Source organism: Sinocyclocheilus anshuiensis, unplaced genomic scaffold, assembly GCF_001515605.1.
Source record: "Sinocyclocheilus anshuiensis isolate Anshui unplaced genomic scaffold, SAMN03320099.WGS_v1.1 scaffold1237, whole genome shotgun sequence".
Lineage (NCBI taxonomy): Eukaryota > Metazoa > Chordata > Actinopteri > Cypriniformes > Cyprinidae > Sinocyclocheilus > Sinocyclocheilus anshuiensis.
The window spans coordinates 1,486,778-1,495,958 of NW_015553581.1; positions in this window are offsets into that span (position 1 = coordinate 1,486,778).

The following is a 9,181-nucleotide window of genomic DNA, read 5'->3' on the forward strand; positions in this document are numbered from 1 at the left end:
GTCGTCTCAAACGAAGAGGGTTTCTGAGCAAAGATCATTTTGGGCTAATGCCTTTTGAGGGTTTCTATTCACCCCCGAACTTTGGGTGGAATAGCCAATATCAGGCGTGAATTTTTTTGATCGGGAGAAGTTTCCTTTGTCTCCCTTTATGGCCCATTTGCATGTTTTATGGCCGGTCTGGAATTGGTGCAGTTTTAACCCAAAATCATTTTATTTCATTTACTTGTCTTTGGAAACTGTTTGAAGTCAGATGGGGAGATGCGAGTGGTGGAGCTGTTCAACATCTCCTTGATAGTGAGAGGAACCATTGGCAATTTAGCATCCATATAAATGTGTGATCTATGGCCAGGACTGTAATTTATATGCAAATGTCAAAGGCTAAAAGGGGTCTCTTAAGCCATAAACCCCAAAGACCATCCCTGCCAGCAGCCACCTGTCTCTTGATCTGGTTATTATGGACCCATTTGAAAACTGGTTCTTTCTGTCCCCGGCTCAGCTTGATCCGGTATGCGACAGGGGAGAGTTTGTCCACAATCTCATGCGGTCCTGTCCAGTGTGGCAGTAACTTCTTTGATAGCCAATGAGAGGTTGTCTGAGGAGGCTGTGCGTAGCTGCAGTACCAGACCCTGTCGCCCACATCCAGTTCTTTGTGTGATGCCTTCCGGTCGTAGTATGCTTTCTGGCCTTCTGCGCTCTTTTGGAGTCGTTGTTGGGCAAAAGCAAATGTGGTTCTCAAATGCCGGTGTAGTTCATCAAGGTATTGATGAGTGGTGTAGGCAGTGACAAGGTTGGAGTCTCCTGGCTGGTACAGCAGGTGCAAGGGCAATGTCATTTGCCGGCCTGTCATTAGTTCGAAGGGAGGCACACCTGTTGACTCATGTGGAGTTGCTCTGATGGCCATGAGCACCAGGGGAAGTTTCACATCCCAGTCCTTTTGGTTAGCAGACACATATTTTCTTAGCATGCTGACCACCGTCCGATTCGTCCGTTCCACTTGGCCCGAAGAAATTGGATGGTGACTGATGTGCAGTTGTGCTTGTACTCCCAGAAGTTTCCAAATCTGCTGCATGATCTCAGCTGTGAAATGGGTGCCTCTGTCTGAGTTGACTCTCAGCGGCAGCCCGAACCTAGAGAAAATGTGATTCATCAGGAGGTATGCTGTAGTTTGAGCAGTGTCATTGGGTGCTGGGAGGCATTCTACCCACTTTGTGAACTGGCACACGACTGTGAGGAAATACTTGTTGCCTCTTGTTGACCTGGGTAAGGGTCCGACCCAGTCAATTTGAAGGTCTGACCAAGGAAACGTGACTCCTCTGCGCTGCAGTGGGGCTCTGTGGTTTGGGTTAGCTGGTTGGAATTGGCAGCAGACAAGGCATCCTTTCACGTACTCTGCCACATCTTGCTGCATGCCGGGCCAGTATGCCACTTGTTTAAGTGTCTCATAAGTGGCTCTTGTGCCGTGGTGTCCCGCACATGGTGCGTCGTGAGCATACATCAGCATCACCCCCCTTTGGCAGTGTGGCACCACAAGCCTTGGTGCAGTGAGGTCATCAGGGGCATAAAACAGAATGTTGTCTATCACACGGAGCATGTGTGTTACGTGGTATAGCCGTTTGAGACTTGGGGCAGCAGCAAGTTCATCTGGTGTGATAGAGTGGCTGGAGGGGTCAGAGAGGTGGTGAACAATGGTTTTGATGGAGGAGTCAGAAGCTTGCATGTCAGCAATGTCATTAGTGGAGATTTGAGGAGCCAGCGTAAGCGGCTGTGAGGTGGGCATAGTGGTGGGTTGAGTGTGTTTGCTGCGGGTTATGGCTTTAGGTGACACGCCGTGACTCGAAGACAGCCTTTGAAAAGGCTCCCACCCCCTTGCGGCTGCTGGGGGTTCTGGGATGCTGGCAGGTCATGTCTTGAGCAGTGGGCTCTCACCCCCCTTTCGAACTGGGAATCCTTGACTAGGAGGTATCAATCTGCTGTTCCATGCAGGAGATGCTTGCTTCCCCCAGTTTTGCCTGAGTGAGGAGGTTGTGGGCCAGGGGCCCGATGATCTTGGTGAGATCTTTGTGGCTGTAGTCCTGTATAGGGTTGGGTATCGTTTGAATTTTATCGATTCCAATTTCGATTCTGCTTATCGATTCCAATTCTTATCGATTCCTAGTTTCGATTCCAATAAGATAAAAAAATCCAATATAAAAAACATTTAGATGTCAATCATTTATTCTGTCTTTTTACAAATCATTCTGTTGCAGCTGAATAACATGAGCAAAAATCAGCAGCCCACAGAACACTTAGGCCTACAAGCGGAACTTTTGCCTACGGTTTTAACAAAAATAGCACAGCAAAAACAACTAGACCAATATACATTTCAAACATTAAATTGTTAGAGACAAGTAACTAGTCAGTAATAAAATAGGAACAAACAAATCAGTTAACAATAGCATAAATAAATACAAATGAACAAATTTCAGAAATTGAAATTAGAAGTCTCGCGCTTGCGCTTCATGTGCGCTGCACGCAAACAGGGCGTAAGTTCTTTCCGTTCCTGCACTTAAATCCTTTTTAATCACATTAAAATGCGAATGCAGGAATCGATAAGCAGAATCAAAATGCAAGCGTCTTATCGAATACCCGGTTCTTGGAAATTTGGAACCGGTTCTAAAATGGAACCGGTTTTTGATACCCAACTGGGTGGTACGGCCTGGCCTGGAAGACAAGAGGTAGACAGTGTCTAAACAAGATGTAAGAGTGGAGCAGAAAGTATCCGAGGAAGTGATCCGAGGTGTGCAGTGGAGTAACCAGTACATGAGCAGTGTCGTGTGCTAATAAGGTCCAGTTGGTTGCCTGATTTGTGAGTAGCTGTAGTTAACACTCTCTTGAGATCAAAATAGGCAAGCAGAGTGTGGAAGTCTGCACCCTGAGGTTTATCTAGGTGGATGTTGAAGTCTCCAAGCATAACTAGGGGAGTACCATCCTCATGGAAGGTTGAGAGCAGCACATCTATTTAATAAATGAACTTCCAGTTTCTTGAATCGCATTTCAGTAAATTCCTCTTCCTGTCATTCAAATTCCAATTCCAATTCATCATCCTGTGGGGCATTACCAATTCAATTCAAATTCAACACTAATGGAATCAAAGGGAACCAATCCTTATATTCTGAATTTCACCAAATTCTGCCATACACAGTTCCTAAAAGCTACATTTTCTGATAATCTACCATTTCCACAGCTCATTGGACAGTGCCCACAACACCACCCAGGGTTCCCTCGGCACATGCTCTTGCTCTCTAATTCTCTAACATCTTCCACACACACACACACACAGTATACACAAACACAACAGATAATGTGTTTTATAACAGTATAACACATGTGGCGGGAGATGTGCATCTCTGTACAGTGGTTACTGCTGATCAGCTCTCTTCACTCTCGTTAAAGGGACCCAGAGCAGCTGGTGGTGGAGGGAGAGAGGAGGAGGGCTGCATTTAGGGAGTATTTGCCTCCTATTCTCTGGGCCAGATGGGTGCTGATTATTGGGAACAAAGCTAGAGACACTACGAAGCCAAATTGAAGCTCCCCTGGGGCCCATATACAGCCTATTAGCAAAATCCAATTGAAAATGGAGCACAGTACCCTATTAGAGGGATGTTTTTGGCATGCGTGATGCTTTTCCTGTCACCAGGGCCTGAGATATGCATACGTGTGCCCAATCTTGAACTGCTGCATTAAGAATATGGGAAACTAGGTGCATTTATCTGTAAATGGTGCATCTTCAAGCTGAACTGTTTAAGTTTTCACAGTGAGTACTTTCCCAAAGGCATCATTTAGAGTTTGATCTGAACACCCGGAGCCTCTAATGAGAAACAGTTATTAAATAGGGCTCGTTCAATGACCCTCAATATCTAAACTTCATACACAGCATCATACACAATGGAATTAATTAGATATTCTCTTCCATGCCTCGTGGAAATGCACAGCGATATCTACTGAACTGTTGAGACCTTCTCCCATCGTTTCAGTCGAGGACTCGTCACTTTCCCGCTCATCAAAGTTGTTTGGGAGTTCAGGTGGGGGATACGTGGCTTGAGGGGCACGTTGGTCATGTGCTGTGCTTTAACCTTGTCTGGCACATTTTTCAGACGTTCTGTGCTCAAGATTCTAGTGGGAGCTCCTGCGGCAGTGAACAGATGTGTCTGGGTGTCTCTCAACATGTTTTTGTTAAAGTAAAACGCTTAAATATTTCACTGGGTTTTAAATATTTTATAATGATCTCTTTCACACACACACACACACACACTTACTGTGCACAGGATATCTTGATTTCAGCTTACAACAAATGGAATTGTAAAAACAATTTAAAAAATGTGCCAGAAAGTCACAATGAAATGGAAGTAGCAAAAGGTATTTTCTTCTGTATTGTGGTGAACATCAGAGTAAAAAGTTATCAAAAAGAAAAAAAATGTAGGGCGGGAATTTGGTTCGCGCTTGCATTTGATTGCAAGTAAGGGGCGGGGTTTAAACAGACTAAATTAATAACCTCAGTAAATTACATTAGTCAGAAATTATCTTTGAAAAAGAAAGGAAAAAGAAATTGCTTAACATTATGCTATAAATGCTGTTGACTTATCTTGACTTGTATTAAATCAGGAATATTCCTTTAACGGATGTACATATTAATCAACAATAATTGGCCTCAGCCTTCCACACTTTTTTCTGAAAAGCAAAGGTGACAAAATACTCAATTACGGATTGTGTCAAGTACACTTGGACAGAGTAATGAAGACTATAGCTCAATTATAACTGTGCATGTAAATGAACTTGCAGTCTTTACACTAAATCAACCCACCAATGGTTTACCAATGGCATCTGAATAGCTGAGATATAAAACAGGGGGTTTTAAACAATTGAGAAGTTACACACTTTGCCTTTAAGCTAAAAAAATCTCTCTGGTCAGTACATGGCTTTACTACAAATTGTCTGCAGTCTGCATGTCCTGTGCAATGCAAGCTATGGTCTGTCAATCACAAGAACCATGAGGTCCAACCCCAATCTCTCTATCATTATGGATATGTTCAAAGGGAGTTGTCCTTGTTATGGACAGTCAGCAATTACAGGCACTCTCACCAAATTACTAATGAACCACCATCGATAACTTGGAACCCAAGGCCTGACATCTGCATTGAACAACCACAGTCAGCAAAATTAGCTCTTCTGCTTTTATCTTCTTTCTCTTGAGCCCTTAAAGGGCTAAATGGTAGAGGAGGGGCCTCATACGGTATGTGCGTGAGAACTGATCCTGGAGCTGTCAGAGAGGTGATGGCCATGTTAATGAACTTTAGTTAATCCTGACATTACCAGTCTGAACACACTTTGTGCTAAGAACCTTTTAAACCACAATCACTCTCCTGAGACTATCATCATAACCATAAGAAGGTTAATTAGCATTTCATGTTTAACCTTTAAGTGTAATTACAAAAAAAGGAGGAAGTTATTTTGATCTGACAAGATGGTAAGTTTTACCTGGGTGAGTTACAATATTTAAGATTTATGATGTGATACTACAGATGTGTCACTTCTATTTCAATCTTTGAAGAAATCATATGCATACCATCATGGATTTTTTTTTTTCACTGAGGTCCACTTGCAATGCAAGTCAGGGTTTCTTGCACCAAAAACAGTGATAATTTAGTTTAACATGAACATTTTCTGACTCTTACATTTGTTTATTTATTTGTTTGTTTCTTTGTTTAGCGGATATATATCTAAATGCCGTCTTTATATTTCAGTTGATTAACAGCTCTTAATCACAGGTTACAGGTTTTAAATCAGGCCAAATATAGTTTGCACTAAATATGGGCAACATATATGCTGTATATATATGAAAAATATATCATAACGACAATATAAAGTGATAATAGACATGTTTGCTATATCTTATACTTCACAGTATGTTAATATATACATGCACTGCAAGACTGCTTGAAGTTAAGACTTTAGAGTGATATACAAATATGCATGAATTAGAAAACAAAGAGCAGGATGTGATGGATATTAAAAAGAGTGCAATTTAAGATAAAAACACTATAGCTTGTAGCAATTTTTGAATTATGAAAAACAAAAAATTTAAGTGCACGAAAAACCTAACATGTAATGAAAAAAATAAATAATTTTGGTATATATAAAAATATATTGCTATAGCAATAAGTTATTTTTTTTGTGGTGGGGCCAATGAAAATGTTGACAGGGCAAGCAAGAATCTGAACTACTGGCTCGACAGAGAACACAGAAAAAAAAATGTTGACCCCTGAACTGTGATCAAGGCTCAAGAATCTTTGTAATTTATCATATTTTGCAAAAGCTTGACAAAGATTAGTTTAAAAACCGTTTACAAATTGAATTTTTGTCCTGTATAAATCCATAAATCTAATTTGTTTGGGAGCTTCTGAGAGCTTCCTCTTTAAAGGGGTCATATGATGCTATTTTAAAGATCATTATTTTGTGTATTTCGTTATGCTAATATTTCCACATAGTGACGTAGACATGTGGGGGTGTGTTAGAACGAGCCGTTTTAGGTAGGCGTGGTTGACTCAACTTTTATAAAGAATATCTCTTTGGATTTGAGACTTTAGTCTTTGCAACTTTACAGATCTTCTTTATGCACCAAGAGCTTGTAACACTCCAAAGAGAAAGGAAAACTTGAAATCGCATCATATGACCCCTTTAAGCAAATATATACAGACATTTATGGAGTGATCTTAATAGACACTTAACATACCCAGATGGCACTAAAGAAGAGGGTGAACATGATATCATCTGCATAAGTGCAGAGCACTCCAAGAAATCCACCCTGTAAAGTGGACAGTGAAATGAAAAACACTTGCTTACTTTGATTTCCTTCCAACATGCTCTTTTGTAGATATAAACCAAAATGGAATCTTGGCAACCTGATAAACACATCACTCTCAGATCTTAAATTCTATGCAAACCTAACCACAGAGGTAAACAAACACTGCAATTCTTTCTCATGTGGTTGGGGAACAATTGGCAGTTAAGCTTTGATTGGCTTTAAACGTCCACAGGAAAGAGTGCATGTGTGCATATGTGACAAAAAAAGGATGTTTTTTTACTTCATAGCTTGTGTCAGAAGTTTCTGAGTGAGATGTTTGAGCATACAGTAGCTGTTAGAGACTGGGGTCTCAATATTAATCTAACCTCCTCGAAAGCTTCCACAGGCCTGAAGAAGATATCTGCTCTTGATTTCGTCTTGGCACCTGAGGATTCTTTTCCCCAAAGAGTAGAATTCCCATCTCAGCCCCTCAAATTGATTCTCTGAGAAAAAGATGAAACAATAAACAGGGACAAACAGAGGAAGCCCCTGGGTCTGGATTGTACCAAGTCAACCCATTTCAAACCTCCTACGAGTCAATTACAATGAAAATGAATGCCAGACTCTACTTTTTGTAAGCTGAATTCTTATGCAAAACATTTCTGAGCTGAAGTATCATATATAAAGCACGATTCAGTCACGGTGAAGCCTTTAACCTGAGCTCAGTGAGCTGGTGAAGTCATTAAAGACAGACACTTCAGAGGCACACGGGAGGTTTCCCCAGCTCACAGCATTTCTTCCCTGGTGACCAGCATTAAACGCAAGTAAAACAGTGTCACATTTTATAGCGCTAACCCTTTTTCCAACTGTTGAGGAAAACTACATGTGTGTGTGTGTGTGTGTGTGTGTGTGTGTGTGTGTGTGTGTGAGGAGCAGAATAGTGGGAAAAGAGTAAGTTATTTTCAGACAGAGTATTTTCAGGACAGTTTGCTCCTCTAATCTCTTCTATACCACAGTAAGCCGAAATGTATGTCATACACAAGCTTCGCTTTTGAAAGGCAGCACATCAGCAAAAAGTAATCTTCAGACACACACACGTCCTTTTCTGCTGGCACAGTAGCTTAAATTTAGAGACATATTCTCACGGCTGGCTTCTTCCTTTTAGTTTCTGACACAATTCTATTTTCACTTCCACAAGCCAGTATATAAGCAGCAACAAATCAATATGTGCTGCTAAAATTGCACAATAATAAATACGTAGCATGGCGATAAACACATTTGCACACATGTAGTCAGCAACAAAGGGATATGCTTTAGCGAGAAACTACATGTCATGTATCTATATATCTAATTTGTTTCGCATTTGAGACCTAGAGAAAATATATGTAGGCCTACCTGAATACCTCTTTTAGGACAGAATAAACATCTCGGAATCCTCATTAAGGTACATCTTATTTTGCTGTATGCTGTTGATATGGACAAGCTAAATAAGCCATGTACAGCTGAAACACAGACATGCTGACCAGCCAGGCACGGGCACAGGTAGGGCTCAACCTGTGCAGAGCACATGCCCTTTTTGCCCTTACACTCCGAAGTGCCCTTTTTTTTGGTGTGGTGTTTTTTTTTTTTCCTTCAATAAATCAATGATATTGGTCACCCTTTACATCTGTCTGTCTGCTTTACAAATATTTAGCTAATGAAAGGTATTAAAAAGAGCTTGTGACTAAATCTTGTTGGATCCGCTCAAACTGTCAGTAAACCTCATAACTCCACCCCCTCTATCTTGACTGAATGAACTGAAGTTCCACAGCAGCTGAACTAGGTCTGCAAGGGTAAATAAAGATCTTGTTTGAATAAGTACAGCGTTTTCTTTACGCAAGAAACACTATGTCTATAAAGGCTCATAATTGATGTATTTGAAACTGAGCGCCGCACCCATATAGCTACAACAAACACCTGGTGATGAAAACGGAACGCCGCCGTTTTAATGACGGACAAAATGCACATTTGCACACATTCACTGGTCAAAAACCCCGTAACTGCATTTGAGTTTGACACAAAGCGACTGAGTGATCCTCGTCACCTAGGTAAAATATATTTCTAAGAAATTTATGATTGCTGATACACTTAATTTATTAACATTTAATCATATTATATGGTCGCATGGCTAATTCATGTTTACGCTGTTAATATGCATGTATTCTAGCTAGCTAATTTTTTAATCTAGTATTCTATACTCTCCGCTCGTCTTCAAATGTATAAACGTATTAAAACATGGTTTTACTACAGTAATGTTGTAGTAACCCAAACAAAACTTTACAGAATCAAATCACTGTGAAATCTTTATATTTTATCATGCAT